Raw genomic sequence first — 18035 nt, 5'->3', positions numbered from 1 at the left:
CCTGTGATGACGTCACGGTCACATGACCGTGTCGCGGTCACATGACCGTGACATCACGGCAGGTCCTTCGAGCGCAGGGCTTGTGATGACGTCGCGGTCACATGACCGTGACGTCATGGAGGGTCCGTCTCCCAGACCATCCTTGCCACCGGAATGTGCCGCTTGCATGGAACGGTCACCGGAGCATCGCGAGGAGCGGGAAAGGCGGCGGAAGGTGAGTATATAATGATTTTTTAATTTTTTTATTATTTTTAACATTAGATGTTTTTACTATTGACACTGCATAGGCTGCGTCAATATTAAAAACTTGTTCACACAGGGTTAATAGCGGCGGTAACGGAGTGAGTAATAACGCGGTCCGTTACCGCTAGCATTAACCCCGTGTGATCCGTGACTGCGGGGAGTATGGAGCGGGGCCGGGCGCCGACCACTGACTGCATGGGAGTAGGGGGGGACTAATCGGACTGTGGCCGTCGCTGATTGGTCGCGGCAGCCATGACAGGCAGCTGACGCGACCAATCAGCGACTTGGATTCCATGACAGACAGAGGCCGCAACCAATGAATATCTGTGACAGACAGACAGAAAGACAGAAGGACAGACGGAAGTGACCCTTAGACAATTATATATATAGATTGGCAAATTGTAATACTGGGAGACAGCCCCCCACAGGGATGCAACATAGAGGATCAGATAAGCCAACTGTAAAAATGGTACAGTTCACATGTATAGGTAGAAATGGTGTGAATTTATTTGCAAGGCCCGGTCAGCAATCTTACCTTACATCTTCCATGACTCCTCTTTTTATGTGACTAGATGTTTCCAGCCAGCTAATGCTCGGCACGCTCATTGCTATCTAATTAACGCTGCTGGTGATTAAACTAAAGTAAATAATGACAACATTCAATAGCGCTTACGCAGGTGGTAATTTAACCCCTTAATGACGGCCATTACGTTTTTTAACTGACATGAGATATAAGAGAATATCATCCCCATACAGGTGACAATCCAGCAGCTGTCGGCTGTACGCTATAGCTGACAACTTGCTGTATCAGCCACGATCAGTGTTTGCACCATCCAAATCTGTTTAACCCCTTAGATGCTGCTGTCAATAGTGACTACATCATTATAAATGGTTAACAGAGTGTGGGGGCTTCCTCTTTATCCCAATTGGTGCCCTCCGATCATGATTTTGTGGTCCTGATGTTTGCCGTGGCAATTCATGACTAAATAGCGGCCTTAAGGTACCGTCACATTTAGCGACGCTGCAGCGATCTAGACAACTATGCCAATCGCTGCAGCGTCGCTGTGTGGTCGCTGGAGAGCTGTCACACAGACAGCTCTCCAGCGACCAACGATGCCGAAGTCCCCGGTTAACCAGGGTAAACATCAGGTTACTAAGCGCAGGGCCGCGCTTAGTAACCCGATGTTTACCCTGGTTACCAGTGTAAATGTAAAAAAAAAAAAAAAACACTACATACTTACATTCCGGTGTCTGTCGCGTCCCCCGGCGTTCTGCTTCCCTGCACTGTAAGCGCCGGCTGTAAAGCAGAGCGGTGACGTCACCGCTGTGCTCTGCTTTACGGCCGGCCGGCGCTGACACAGTGCGGGGAAGCGGACGCCGGGGGACGCGACAGACACGGGAATGTAAGTATGTAGTGTTTGGGTTTTTTTACATTTACACTGGTAACCAGGGTAAACATCGGGTTACTAAGCGCGGCCCTGCGCTCAGTAACCTGATGTTTACCCTGGTTACCAGTGAAGACATCGCTGAATCCGCGTCACACACGCCGACTCAGCGATGTCTGCGGGAGATCCAGCGACAAAATAAGGTGCTGGCCTTCTAGCTCCGACCAACGATGTCACAGCAGGATCCTGATCGCTGCTGCGTGTCAAACACAACGATATCGCTATCCAGGACACTGCAACGTCACGGATCGCTAGCGATATCGTTGTTAAGTTGTTCAGTGTGAAGGTACCTTTAAAGTCTGACAGCTCTAGTAACCTGTTCAGAAGTTAGAGGCATTTAGGTGGTAAAAATGCACATTTTAATTTGTCATGCCACTTTGCAATAATTCCTGAAAAGCACCTGAAGGGTTAATAAACTACCTGACAGCAGTTTTCAATATCTCAGGGGGTGCGGTTTTTAAAATGGTATCACTTTTGGGGGTTTCCCAATATATAGGTCCACTAAAGGCACTTTAAACATGGATAGGTCCCTAAAAAAATAAATTTTGCAAATTTCCTTGAAAAAATGAAAAATTACTGCTACATTATTAAACCTTAAAATGCTAACAAAATAAAATAACATTTTGGGAATGTGGGAAATGTGGGAAATGTTATTTATTGATGTCTTGCTGTGGTATGACCATCTGGATTAAAGGGATAATCATTCAAAGTTTGAAAATTGCTACTTTTTTAACATTTTTCTCAAATTTCTGATATTTTTTATAAATAAACACAAAACATATCAACCTAAATTTACCAATATCATAAAGTATAATATGTCACGAAAAAACAATCTCAAAATCACTGGGATTTGTTGAAGTATTTCAGAGTTATTACCACATAAATTGACACTGGTCAGATTTGAAAAATTTGACTCCGTCACTAAGGGGTTAACTTAAAATGAAGTTAATAACAATAATAATCATTAAAAATCTGAATAATACTAAAAATACATTTTATTCACAGTGTAAAATCAAAAACAAACTGGATTCAGTAAGATGTGCATTTTTTATTCATTCCATCATCTAAACAAATTTCATAACGAAACATAAATTAAGTAAAAATTTCTCTGTAAACACAATGAAATGTATAGTAATTTTCGTCATTTTCAAAGATCTTTTCTTGACTTCTACCAGGTACAATTTAATGTGTGGGGACGGGATTGTGTGTCATAATGTGGTGGGGGGCGGGATTATGTGTGGTTATGTGGTGGGGGGCGGGATTATGGGTGGTGATGTGGGGGGCGGGATTATGCGTGGTGATGTGGGGGCGGAGCTACTGTGCAGGGGGCTGGATTAGCGAGTGTGATGTGGGGGGCGGGATTATGTGTGGTTATGTGATGGGGGGTGGGATTGTGTGGTAATGTGGATGGAGGCGGGATTATGTGTGGTTATGTAGTGGGGGGCGGGATTATGGGTGGTAATGTGGTGTGGGGACTGGATTGTGTGTGGTAATATGGTGGGGCGGGATTATGTGTGGTAATGTGGTGGGGCGGGATTATTTGTGGTGATGTGGGGGGTGGGATTGTGTGGTGATGTGTTGGGGTCGGAATTATGTGTGGTAATGTGGTGGGGGGCGGGATTGTGTGCTAATGTTGTAAGGGGGCGGGATTATATGTGGTGATGTGGGGGGCAGGATTATGCATGGTGATGTGGGGGGAGTGGGATTATGCGTGGTGATGTGGGGGGCGGGATTATGTGTGGTAATGTGGTGGGGGGCGGAATTATGCGTGATGATGGGTGGGGGAGGGATTATGCATGGTGATGGGGTGGGGGCGGGATTATGTGGTGGGGGTGGGATTATGTGTGGTGATGTGGTGGGGCGGAGCTACTGTGCAGGGGGCGGGATTAGCGAGTGTGATGTGGGGGGCGGGATTATGTGTGGTAATGTGGTGAGGGGCGGGATTATGTGGTGGGGGTGGGATTATGTGGTGATGTGTTGGGGTCGGAATTATGTGTGCTAATGTTGTGGGGGGGCGGGATTATCTGTGGTGATGTGGGGGGCAGGATTATGCATGGTGATGTGGGGGGAGTGGGAGTATGTGTGGTGATGTGGTGGGGGGCGGGATTATGTGTGGTGATGTGGGGGGCGGGATTATGTGTGGTGATGTGGTGGGGCGGAGCTACTGTGCAGGGGGCGGGATTAGCGAGTGATGTGAGGGGCGGGATTATGTGTGGTAATGTGGGGGGCGGGATTATGTGGTGGGGGTGGGATTATGTGTGGTGATGTGGTGGGGCGGAGCTACTGTGCAGGGGGCGGGATTAGCGAGTGTGATGTGGGGGGCGGGATTATGTGTGGTAATGTGGTGGGGGGCGGGATTATGTGGTGGGGGTGGGATTATGTGGTGATGTGTTGGGGTCGGAATTATGTGTGCTAATGTTGTGGGGGGGCGGGATTATCTGTGGTGATGTGGGGGGCAGGATTATGCATGGTGATGTGGGGGGAGTGGGATTATGTGTGGTGATGTGGTGGGGGGGCGGGATTATGTGTGGTGATGTGGGGGGCGGGATTATGCGTGGTGATGTGGGGGCGGAGCTACTGTGCAGGGGGCGGGATTAGCGAGTGTGATGTGGGGGGCGGGATTATGTGTGGTAATGTGGTGGGGGGCAGGATTACGTTTGGTAATGTGGTGGAGGGCGGGATTACATGTAATGGGGTGGGAGGGCGGGATTACATGTAATGGGGTGGGAGGGCGGGATTATGGATGGTAATGGGGTGGGAAGGCGGGATTATGGGTGGTAAAGGGGTGGGGGGCAGGATTATGGGTGTTGGGGTGGGGGCGGGATTATGGGCGGTGATGATTTATGGGTGGTGATGGGGTGGGGGGCAAGATTATGGGTGGTGATGGGGTGGGGGGCAGGATTATGGGTGGTGATGGGTTGGGGGGGCGGGATTATGGGTGGTGGGGGGCGGGATTATGGGTGGTGATTTTTATGGGTGGTGATGGGGTGGAGGGGTGGGATTGTGTGCGGTGATTTATTGTGTGCAGTGATGGGGTGGGAGGGCGGTATTGTGTGCGGTGATGGGGTGGGAGGGCGGGATTGTGTGCGGTGATGGGGTGGGAGTGTGGGATTTTGTGCGGTGATGGGGTGGGAGGGCGGGATTGTGTGCGGTGATGGGGTGGGTGGGCGGGTTTTGTGTGCGGTGATGGGTTGGGGGGCGGGATTGTGTGCGGTGATGGGTTGTGGGGCGAGATTGTGTGCGGTGATGTGGGGGGCGGGATTGTGTGCGGTGATGTGGGAGGCGGAGCTACTGTGCAGGGGGCGGTATTTGTTGTGAATTCTGTTCTCGAACTCCCTCCGGTGGTTATGAATGGTACTTCGGTGAGTTCTGTCCATGGACTCCCTCTGGTGGCTGTGAGTGGAGCTGCTGGCTCTGAGGTTCCTTCCTCAGCTGACCTCGTGTAGTTCTAGGCTGCTGCTCTATTTAACTCCACTTAGATCGTTACTTGATGCCAGCTGTCAATGTTCTAGTACTGGTTCAGTTCTTTCTTGGATCTTTCAGATGACCTGTCTACTCCAGCAAAAGCTAAGTCCCTGCTAGCTTATTTGTTTACCACTGTTTTTCTTGTCCAGCTTGCTATTATGATTTTGCCCTGCTAGCTGGAAGCTCTGGGATGCAGAGTGGCACCCCCACGCCGTGAGTCGGTGCGGGGGTCTCTTTTGCACACTCTGCGTGGTTTTTTGGTAGTTTTTTATGCTGACCGCAAAGATACCTTTTCTATCCTCAGTCTGTTTAGTTAAGTCTGGCCTCCTTTGCTGAAACCTATTTCATTCCTGTGTTTGTGACTTCCATCTTAACTCACAGTCAGTATTTGTGGGGGGCTGCTTATTTCTTTGGGGAATTTCTCTGAGGCAAGTTAGGCTTTATTTTCTATCTTTAGGGGTAGTTAGCTCTTAGGCTGTGAAGAGGCGTCTAGGCAGAGTCAGGTACGCTCCACGGCTATTTCTAGTTGTTGTGATAGGATTAGGGGTTGCGGTCAGCAGAGCTCCCACTTCCCAGAGCTTGTCCTGTATTACTAGTTTGCTCATCAGGTCATTCCTAGTGCTCCTAACCACCAGGTCATCATAACAGGGATTAGCGAGTAATCACGAATATATATATATATATATATATATATATATATATATATATATATATATATATATATATATATATATATATACTAGCTGAAGAGCCCGGCGTTGCCTGGGCATAGTAAATATCTGTGGTTAGTTATATCACCTCACTTCTCTTATTTTCCCATCACGCCTCTCATTTTCCCCATCACATCTTTCATTTTCCCCCTCACATCTTTCATTTTCTCCCTCACACCTCTCATTTTCCTTCTCACTCCTCTTATTTTCCCCCTCACTCCTCTCATTCCCCCCTAACACTTGTCATTTCGACCTCACATCTGTCATTTTCCGATCACTCCACTATTTTCCCTCACTCCTCTCATTTTGCACTCACACCTTTTCATTTTCACCTCACGCCTCTCATTTTCACCTCAGTATATACATGTTTGTCATCTCCCTTATATATAGTATACACCTGTATGTCATCTCCTGTATATAGTATATACCTGTATGTCATCTCCCCTGTATATAGTATATACCTGCTGTGTGTCATCTCCCCTGTATATAGTATATATCTGTATGTCATCTCCTCCTATATATAGTATATACCTGTATGTAATCTCCTCCTGTATATAGTATATACCTGTGTCATCTCACCTATATATATTATATATCTGTGTGTCATCTCCTGTATATAGTATATACCTGTATGTCATCTCCTCCTGTATATACTATATACCTGTAGGTAATCTGCTCCTGTATATAGTATATACCTGTGTGTCATCTCCTCCTGTATATAGTATATACCTGTAGGTAATCTGCTCCTGTATATAGTATATACCTGTGTGTCATCTCCTCCTGTATATAGCATATACCTGTATGTCATCTCCTCCTGTATATACTATATACCTGTAGGTAATCTGCTCCTGTATATAGTATATACCTGTGTGTCATCTCCTCCTGTATATAGTATATACCTGTATGTCATCTCCTCCTGTATGTAGTATGTACCTGTATGCCATCTCCTCCTGTATATAGTATATACCTGTATGTCATCTCCTCCTGTATGTAGTATGTACCTGTATGTCATCTCCTCCTGTATATAGTATATATCTGTGTGTCATCTCCTCCTGTATATACGGTAGTATATACCTGTGTGTCATCTCCCCTGTAAATAGTATATACGTGTGTCATCTCCTCCTGTATATAGTATATATCTGTATGTCATCTCCTCCTGTATTAGACCTCGTTCACACGTTATTTGGTCAGTATTTTTACCTCAGTATTTGTAAGCTAAATTGGCATCCTGATATATCCCCAGCCAACAGTAAGCCCACCCCCTGGCAGTATATATTAGCTCACACATACACATAATAGACTGGTCATGTGACTGACAGCTGCCGGATTCCTATATGGTACATTTGTTGCTCTTGTAGTTTGTCAGCTTATTAATCAGATTTTTATTTTTGAAGGATAATACCAGACTTGTGTGTGTTTTAGGGCGAGTTTCGTGTGTCAAGTTGTGTGTGTTGAGCTGCGTGTGGCGACATGCATGTAGCGACTTTTGTGAGATGAGTTTTGTGTGGCGACATGCGTGTAGCAACTTTTTGTGTGTCGAGTTGCATGTGACAGGTTAGTGTAGCAAGTTGTGTGCAGCAAGTTTTGCGCATGGCGAGTTTTGCGCGTGGCGAGTTTTATGTGTGGTGCCTTTTGAGTATGTGCAAGTTTTGTGTGAGGCAACTTTTGCATGTGTTGCAACTTTTGTGCATGTGGCAATTTTTCCGCGTGTGCAAGTTTTGCGTGTGGCGAGTTTTCCATGAGGTGAGTTTTGCACGTGTGGCGAGTTTTGCATGTGGAGAGTTTTGCGCGTGGCGAGTTTTGAGCGGCGACTTTTGTGTTTCAACTTTTATGTGGCGAGGTTGGTGTATGTGTGGTGAAATGTGAGCTGAGGGTGGTATATGTGTTCGAGCACGTGGTAGTGTGTGGCGCATTTTGTGTGTGTGTTCATATCCCCGTGGTGGTGTGGTGATTATCCCATGTCGGGGCCCCACCTTAGCAACTGTACAGTATATACTCTTTGGCGCCATCGCTCTCATTCTTTAAGTCCCCCTTGTTCACATCTGGCATCTGTTAATTTGCCTCCAACACTTTTCCTTTCATTTTTTCCCCATTATGTAGATAGGGGCAAAATTGTTTGGTGAATTGGAAAGCGCGGGGTTAAAATTTCACCTCACAACATAGCTTTGACGCTCTCGGGGTCCAGACGTGTGACTGTGCAAAATTTTGTGGCTGTAGCTGCGACGGTTCAGATGCCAATCCCGGACATACACACACACATACACACATACACACATTCAGCTTTATATATTAGATAATGCACATGTGATGTCACTGCAGGTTCACTAATCAAGAGGAGCTGTGGATTCTGGGAGATAGGAAATAGTTGTCAGGAAACCCGTCTGACGGCCACAGAATAATAACCTGGCCACTAGACCGAATCCGGTGAATCAATTCGCTCCAACTGCAGTTCTTTGGCAATAATTCATAACTATTTGTTTAGCATGGTTAAAATTGCTGAGCAGTATGTCACAGGTGAGTTCAGAGATCTGACCTGAAGATTATTAAAGGGGTTAATACGCCTTTAAAAGTGATGATATTGTAAGTAGGACAAAGTTGCAATACCACACACAGGCGCTGCTAAAAGAAATATGGCTGGTCTACTAAGCAATGAAAGGTACATGGCAGCAGTGGGTGCACAGCAGCCGCATTGATCAGCTGATTATGGGGGTGCTGATGGCCACACCTAAGGACAGGCCCTATACCACAAATGACATGTACCAGAATGGCAGACATTGGCTACTGTCTCAAGGGGATTGTTTTGCATTCAGCTTTACAAGATTATTACTTTAACTAGATGTCTGTTTTATCAACCTTCTTTAACTGCATTAACCCAATTTCCAGTGCATAACGGTTTCCCAATCTGTTCAATATTTTACACCTGTAATTGCTAGTTTCTTATTATTATTACTTTATTACACTTTCCTTATTATTACACTTTCCTTTTTAACATTATTACTAATTATATTTATGCGCTTCAAACTCTTGCAACAAAATCCACACAAAGGAATACATTTGCATTCTTACACTGACTCTCCATTTAAAGCTGTTATGTATTTCTTTTTTTTTACGCCTTTAATTAGAACTCCTGCCAGGATCCTGCGGTGCCATCACCTGTCCCAATCTTACATTGTAGTGTGCATTACATTATGACTATACTAAACCGGTAACAATCGTTTCAAACTTTATTATAACAATACTACAAAGATTTTATCAATATAAGTTTATAATTTTTTTTAAAATATTAGTCTACAAATGGCACTAATGCTGGATTAGGTGTTAGGTGCAAATTAGGCTGCATTTACATTGAAAGATTATCATTTATCGGGTGAAATGATATTTTGCGCCACGCAAAGGTTCATTCTTGGCAGTGCATTGTTCTGTGTAAACATGATTCGCACTGTCAAGAACAATGGCAGCCTATGCACCTTGGTAATCTATTACAGACCTATTAAAAATTGCTCAGTGCACATCGATTACTGCAGTCTGCATGTGCAAACAGTTTATTAAAAGTGATGAACCCATCCTGTAAAAAACACTATTAATCTGCAGGTTAATAAGGTTCTAAAGCTGTGCGTCTGCCACACTGAAAAGCCTAGCTAACGGGGGGAAATTAGCTTTATTATAGAAGCTCAGCTTCAGTCACTGCTCCATAGTAGTGGGCGGCGGCTGTAACCACACCCCAGCACTGACTGAAATCCAGCTCAGGAGAGCAGCAGTGCAGAACCAGCTGTCAGTCAGCGCCAAGGCGTGGTTACAGCTGCTGGTCACTATCTACTGAGCAGTGACTGAAACCGCACCGGCCTTGTCTTTATGATTGGAAGCTGCTGGTGAAGAATAAAGTTGATTTCTTCCCGGTAGCCAGACTTTCAGTACTGCAACGGCACGGCTCTAGAACACAATTAACCTGCAGATTGACCCCATATCTGCAGGTTATTAGCATTTTGGGACATGACAGGTTCCCTTTAAATAACTACCAATCAGTGGTCATGTAGTGCCACTGATATGTCCGTGTAAACGAACCCTTACTTTCGGCTAATACATTTGTTTTTAGGCATCACCTGGGTATTTTTATGCTATGTTGATTTGTGCAATTTTAAAGTTAACCTCGGCATGATTGTTCTCCGTAACATACAGACAGTGTAGTGCCATCTTGCTACAAAAAAAAAACCTCTTCCAAGATGGCACCATCTTAGTAGAGACAATTTTTTTTTCTCTAGCAAGATGGGACCACCTGCGCAGTAGCTACTATCGGTGATCCTACAGATGCTACTGCGCCAGTGGCACCATCTTGGAGAAGGCTTTTTTTTTTTCTCCAGCAAGATGGCACCGCCTGCGCAGTAGCAGCTATCTGATCACCGATAGCTGCTACTGCGCAGGCACAGTCGGTGCCATTTTCAAACTGTTTTTTTTTTTTTTTTTTTTTTTTAGGTATTTATGAATATCATCAAAAAGAATAATTAAATACACATTATGGATGCGATTATGGTGCAGCGCCGGTGCCTGCCTGCAGAAATCTTTTTTTTTTTTTTTTAAATATATATAATATTCATTATGTAAAGGGGGGCAGGTCAGTGGGTGATCAATGACTTGTCACAAGCCATACTGGTAAATACCTATTCAGAGCACATGAATTACCACTATGCACGAGCATATCATTAGCTCAAAAACTGAAAATAAAGATTAAACAACAACCACAAGATGGATTTCATCAACCCAGGTATCATTTTAATCAGTATAATGGTGCCAACCTGATACTGTCTGTAGGTTACTGTGCACAATCCTGCTGACAGGTTCCCTTTAAGGCTACCTATATTTTCACCTATGAGTCGTAATGTTAAAGCAGCCTACCTAATATTCTTTAGGGCCGCGGTCACCCCCTCCAGCCGTTATAAACTAAAAGAGCCACCTTGTGCAGCAGTAATGCTGCATTCTAACAACGTGGCTCTTTTAGTTTTTGATTCAGTTAATCCCTGAATAAAGCGTTTTAAAGTTTGCCACAAATACCTGACTTTGTACCTGGAGGCGGTCCGAAGCCTCCTCTATGAATCTCCCAACTGCCGTCACTCTTCTCTTCAGGGGCGATGGTCGCCGCCCCCTGCGCGCTGTTTCTTCTTAAATCCGGCGCCTGCGCTGTGCGTGCCTGCCTGGGGCCTGCGCAGTGTTCATTGTCAGTCACAGCTCAGATGCAGGGTGCCTGACTGCACCTGTGCGGGCAGTGCGGCCACCCTGTTGCTGAATCCCCGCCCCGCACTGTGTTATTCATTATGCACAGTGCGGGGCTGGCATTCCTGGGCATGCGCACTGCGCTGTTCAGGCGCTCCCCCATCTCGGACGCTCCCCCGCCTTCCAGCATTGTTATTTGCAGCTGCCTCATTACAAACGCTGGTGAGGATTAGTGTATATTGCAGCAACCTGCATCTGAGCTGTGACTGACAATGAAGACTGCGCCTGCCCCAGGCAGGCACGCACAGCGCAGGCGCCGGATTTAAGAAGAAACAGCACGCAGGGGGCGGCGACCACATCCCCAGAAGAGAAGAGTGACGGCTGTTGGGAGATTCATAGAGGAGGCTTCGGACCGCCTCCAGGTACAAAGTCAGGTATTTGTGGCAAACTTTAAAACGCTTTATTGAGGGAATAACTGAATCAAAAACTAAAAGAGCCACCTTGTTAGAATGCAGCATTACTGCTGCACAAGGTGGCTCTTTTAGTTTATAATGGCTGGAGGGGGTGACAGTGGCCCTTTAAGTTCCCTACAAGTCCCAAAACATCATAAACCCATTGAGCTATGGACTCCACAAAACCTCTGAATAGTGACGTCTGGCACCAAGTTGTGTGGTAAGCTACAGGACCTGAGTTGGGGCCTTCATTGGACTTGTTTTCCCAGTTCCTAAACATTTTAGAGGTTTTTTTTTGTTTAACCCCTTTAATTAAACCTGAACGTCTACACTTCAATTGCATCTTAGGTGTTTCTTTTTAAATCCATAATAGTGGCATAGAGAGTCCAAATCACGGAGATTCAGTCACTGTCCAAATATTTCTGGACTTAACTGTATTTACACAGCCCTTTACAACTGGGAAGCAATACCAATAGAAAATGAGCATCAATAAACAAAGTGAGAGAGAACAGGAACCTTCCAGAAGAAAATGATGATGTGAAGGACAGGAAATAATTAAAACAAAATTTACTTTTGTTGCCCTTCACATTAAACCATGGCTTTGATGGCTAATCCATAACCCGTCCGAAGACTCGGGTGTGCACAAACTAATATAGTCCAGAAGACATTTATGGCATTTCTGTCACTTTGACAGTTGTCACTTTTCATTCTTAGCACAAGAATTAGAGGTGATAGGCTTGTGCTAATGTGGCAAGAACATTTCTTACAATTAAGAAGTTGAAGTAAAACAATACTAAAATATAGTCAAATGCTCACTCAAGTTACAATATTAATTTGCTTCAAGGTAATTAATGCAACGTGTAAATGAGTAAAGATAAAGCAAGTCCTTCCATAGAAAAGTCAGTCAGAGCTGATGGAAGCTGGTGATTCATGCCATGGAAGAGCTTCTGCATCTGATGGAACACAGATTTCCATGAAAAAGGAAAGCGACACATCTCTCTGGTAGACAGCAGTGCAGTCCTTGTAATACAGCTATGGGGGAGTACATTTAGCAGTGGCAGACAGCATTACAGTACAGGTAGCCCTTAATGGGGTTGCTCAGACCTATTTCTTCCACAACCAGGCTCAGTATGGCCTATGAATAGAAATAAATATGTATATGTGTATTTACATATATCTGCTCATCTATTGATGTGTCGCTACTCCTCAGTGCTGCCTGAGATTCCGAGCTTCCTCTTCCAACAGGGATGGAGGCTGAGTGCTACAGCCAGTCACTGGGTGCAGTGGGAACCTACACTTTATTTTCAGACCACACTGGACCAAGTGAAAAAAGTATCCATTGATTGTTTTGCTTGTCCATAATGTGTGGTACTGATTGACTGTTCATTGGAGCCAATCAAAGGCAATTTACTAGAGGAAAGCCCCATGCACATCTTCCAGCTAATCAAATTAATGTTTAAGTTAAAATAACCCCAAAAGTGAAATTATAAGTTGAAAATGGTGTAACCCCGGGCCATTATAACTTGAGTGAGTACTTATATAAATAGGGAAGGGGTGACCGCTTATTTTAATATGCATGCGAGACATTCAGCCAGTTGGTAAACTATGCATTAAGCTAGATTTAGACTGCGCGATTATGAGCTCTCGTTTCTCCATAATCGGGCAGTGTGAACGGGCTGCTGATCACCTGACAATTGAGCAAAATGCTCATTCATTGAGTGAAAAAAATCTTTTAATTTGCTTTAAATCATTATTCTCTGCAGCACATCCCGTTGTGTATATGGCATGTGCTGCCGAGAACAATGGCAGCCTGTGTGCACATAACATTCCATCGCCATGCACTTAGCCTATTTTTTTTTTTTTTTAAAGCATTACCTATCAAACAATCACCAACAAGTAAGCAAGTAGTTGATTAATGGTCGTTTAACGGCACCAGTTGGGTGGTGTAAACCTGCCCCTAGTCTAGTGGAGTATTTCATTAGCATATTATCCCGAGTACTTCCTGCGATAGCCTTTTCCGATGATGGGCTATTCCAGATATGTTTTTTTTTTGTGTTAGCGAGCACTTAGACTAAACAGATGATCTAATCTTCTTCTAAATATTGTATTTTCTGGCTAGAGCTTCTGCTGTATGTTTCTCTAAGCATTGGTGACAGGTAGATTTAATAAAAATCTAGAGAGGTAAATTACAAGTTTACAAGTCAGGAGACATAGGAATACTTTCCGCAGCCCGCTTCCCATCCAGAAGAAAGCACTGTGTATCTGTTACCTCCGTCTTACACCCAGCATATAAATCCTTTGATTCCAGCATTTCTCAGATGTGTCCAGAAATGTCACCAAAGGCTTTACTTCCTGATGCCTCCTATTCATCTGTACATACTGCTAGCAGTAGGATTTTATTAATATTTAGAAAGTTTGCCTCCAGCAGTACTAAAGTGAGCATCAGAGAAACAACAGTTGTTTACCACGTTTGAACTGAAGGATCTCGCCCCAGAGATATGCTTTCACTTGAAGTGTACATCTTTCAATCTCGGCTCCCAACAAAGAGACGCATGAATAACAATTGTCATTTCTGGGCCGTACCTCTCCAATTATTTATTTGGTTTGTGTCTTCCAAGAAATGCGCATAATGGGGACAGACACTCAAAGCCCGATTGCTACTTTTAATGACAGCACGTTCACATGTCGCGGTGACATGCGTGTGTACATAAAAAGAATAGAATAAACAGCCTGCTAAGACGATATTGTTAATGGCATTAACCTCCTTTGCTGGGGCATATCCACAAGCATCTCTAGATGGAGATGTTCTTCTTTTTTTTTGCCACCTCTTTTGTAGCTCTTTAAAACACTAGTGCTTCCAGACATGCATGTTAAGACATCAGTTCTTTACATGTCACCCACATGATGGCAGCTAAATGTGCCTGACTGGATGTCGCCGCCCTAGGCAGTGACTATTGATATCAGGGTGGAAAGATATAGCAGACGACTGTTCTCATTATCCACTGGTAAAATAATGATTAATATACCGTAGGTAGGTTTTACAATGACCTGGTTAATGATGACTGCACTTGTTACATTTACTGCCTGCTATATTTTGTTTAGGGGTTGTTCCATAAACCACATTTACCATAAACCACATTTACCACCTAACCATAACATAGATGATAAATATATGATTGGTGGGTGTCCTGTTGTTGAGACCCTTCCCAGTGATCCTGGTGGGCCTGTGTAAATAGAGCTGTAGTGAGCATGTGCAACAAACACCATCATAGACAGTGAATAAATTGGTGGTCTCACATGCTCACTACCATCCCATTCACACAAAAGAAATGAGGATGGACCTCCATCCATCTTATATTGATCATCTATACAGTGTAACTAAAATGATTCAACCCACCATTGGGAATTAGGTTTATTATCCACATTTACAAACTTTCTATTTGCAATAAACCAAAAAAAAAAACAGAAATATTTACACATTGCAGCACAATTATAAGGCCATGTTCACACGTTCAGTATTTGATCAGTATTTGACCGCAGTATGTGTAAGCCAAAACTAGAAGTGGAACAATCAGAGGAAAAGTATAACAGAAACATATGCACCACTTCTGTGTTTTTCACCCACTCCTGGTATTGGCTTACAAATACTGATGTAAAATACTGACCACGTACTGAAGGTGTGAACGTGGCTGAATAAGTAGGTTTTACAAATTCAACGCAAAATGACACTTTCAATGACTACTGCAATCTCCGAGTTGTTCACCTCCTTCATGACATTAGTCCTTAATAGCGCACCATTGGCTTCTATGACCTGCTGCAAACATGGTGCATAGCCAGACATCCGTGTCTGAGGAATCATTCATCATGGCCAGTGGCCTTCAATTCACACATGTTGTTGGGATTGCATGATGCATCCACTTTCCGAAAGATGCTACTGCACATGCGCTGCCTCCGGTGCCATTTTGTTGTAGTGTAAACATTTTTTGGGCTGCAGCAACTAGGAGCCGGCAGAGGCGCTTGCGCAGTAGCATCTATCGGAATACAATAGATGCTAGTGCGTGGGCGCAGCCAACTGTGCCATTTTGATGTTTTCTTCTTTTTTTTTCAGCACAGCAATATAATAGGCACTAACTGACAAGTGATAGTACGCATGCGCCGCCATTTTGATGAAGTGACATGTTTTTTTTCAAATACAGACATTAGTATATTCATTATGCAAACTAGGGGGCAGGTCAGTGAGGGATCAGAGCGCCACATGCCCTAGTCCCGCCTTAGGGCACGAGAATCTCATTAACCCAAAACTGAAAATAAAGCTTAAGAAACAACCACAGGATGGATTTCATCAACCAAGGTATCATTTCAAGCAGTATAGCGGCGCCGACCTGACACTGTGTGTAGGTTACTATGCACAATCCTGCTGACAGGTTCCCTTTAAATTTTAATTTTTTCCTTTCACATTGCTTTAATTGCTGTGAAGCACCTAAAGGGCTAATGAGCTTCTTGAATGTGATTTTGAGGACTTTGAGGGGTGTAGTCACTTAAAATGCGATGTGGTCCCTAAAAAAAGGAGTTTTTGTAAATTTTGTTGGAAAAATGAATAACTGCTGATTGAACTTTTAACCTTTTTAAATTTCTAACAAAAAAATTTGTTTTAAAAATGGTGCTGATGTAAATTAGACATGTGGTAAATGTTCTTATTTATTTTGTGTGGTATAACCATCTGGCATAAAAATTCAAAGTTTGAAAATTTTCAATATTTTTACAAATAAACACAAATCATATCGACCAAAAAATTGACCACTGTCATGATGTACATTGTGTCACGAAAAAAAGTGTCATGATCATTGGGATCCATTAAAGCAGGGTGGATAAAAATCAATGTTTTTTTAAAAAAATCAAAAAAATCGGATTTTTTTGATTTAAATCGGATTTTTTTGATTTAAATCGGATTTTTTTCAATAAACTGCTTTTTGAGGAAAATATTTTACCATCCAAAGGTTCTTCCATCATGAGATAAAGCTGAGTTGTTTAACTCAGTAGAATAAAGGCTGTATATGTGTAACATTCACAATGCCATGCTCTTCCAGAGGTTTCTGTAGGATGCTGACTATCCAACAAGTTTGGGCATGTCAACTGAATGGAAAAAGAAACTAAACCAAAAGTGAAACCAAGCTAGAAGTGTGGAATTAAAGGGGCAGTATGAACAAAATGTGGAGGCTATTAATAGTTTATACAATTAAGACATGCTGCTTTTAAACACCTACCTATTGCCATATAGTAAAACAAAAAAGATTTTTACTTACTTTGGGGTCCCCCCTCACCCTGGCGTTAGATCGTTGCCCCTAGTTTCGTCCGTGTAACTATGGGCGCACATGCGCACTGCTCTCACTTCTCATTTTAATCGTGATTTATATTAAAAAAAACCTTTTGATTTAAATCAGTGATTTAAATCATGATTAAAATCATGATTTAAATCGATCCGATTTAAATAGAAAAAAATCTTTTGATTTAAATCGTGATTTAAATCATGATTTAAATCGGCGTGATTTAAATCAATCCACCCTGCATTAAAGTGTTCGTGTTATGACCTCATAAAGTGACACTGGTCAGAGTTGTAAAAATTTGTCCTGGTCAAGAAGGTGAAAAGTAGCTTGGGGGTGAAGGGGTTAATATGGAATGAAGTATATTGAAGCTGACTTTTCATTGCTTTTTCATCAGTAGAGGTCTACATCTTGGTGTTTGGGCTGTGAGACCTTCAGCATTTAGTATGTTCATTACTGTGCAATCCTCAGTGTCTGCTGCTCCAGATCTTGCTGCAGGTTCTAATGTCATGAAGGACCTGAGACTGCAGTAATCAGTGATAGTGTCATTTTGTGTAGAATTTGGATAAATCGCTTGTTTTATTAAGCATATTAGTAAGAATATCCACTTTTGTTTGCTTAATGTACGCGTAGCTGCTTTTGTTTGCTGGATGGCATCGCTCTGACACATACCTGCAATGTCTCCCATATACCGTAGCTAAAGTTTTCACATAACGGTAAGCTGACTCCTTCCATATACCAGTGGTGGTTTACATAAAGCCAAACTAACTCTTACATCAAGACAAAGGTTTGAAGGTTAAAATTTTGATCACGTCTTGTTTACATAAAGGTAATAGACTATGTTTCCTACAAAATGTAAAAAATATTTTAGGAAAAAGTGTCACTCGCTTTGGTTTATAGAGAATATGTCAGGAAGAGTTGCTCTTACAATATAGCACTAGCCCTTTATCAGACTCCTAATAAATTTTCCTATCATCCCCTCAATACACTGTTTAATATCGCTTAGCTACCCACCATATTTAAATTTCCTTGACTATTCAGAGAAGTGAACTCTCATTCAGGAACAATGAAGCCTAATCCACCATTATCATGCACTAAGTGGCGTGATTGACATCTCATTTTAAAGGGAACCTGTCACCCCCAAAATCTATGGTGAGGTAAGCCCACCAGCATCAGGGGCTTATCTACAGCATT

General features: G+C 43.3%; 1 protein-coding gene across 2 annotated transcripts in view; it reads left to right on the top strand.

The window, feature by feature from the left end:
• Positions 1 to 18035, top strand: part of SLC10A7 (solute carrier family 10 member 7) — a 346730-nt gene that overhangs the window by 298367 nt on the left and 30328 nt on the right. The window lies entirely within an intron of this gene.

The sequence above is a fragment of the Ranitomeya variabilis genome, chromosome 1, assembly GCF_051348905.1.
Source record: "Ranitomeya variabilis isolate aRanVar5 chromosome 1, aRanVar5.hap1, whole genome shotgun sequence".
Taxonomy (NCBI): Eukaryota; Metazoa; Chordata; class Amphibia; order Anura; family Dendrobatidae; genus Ranitomeya; species Ranitomeya variabilis.
Note: the sequence above shows the minus strand (reverse complement) of the source record. Positions and strands in the feature narration are given on the sequence as shown.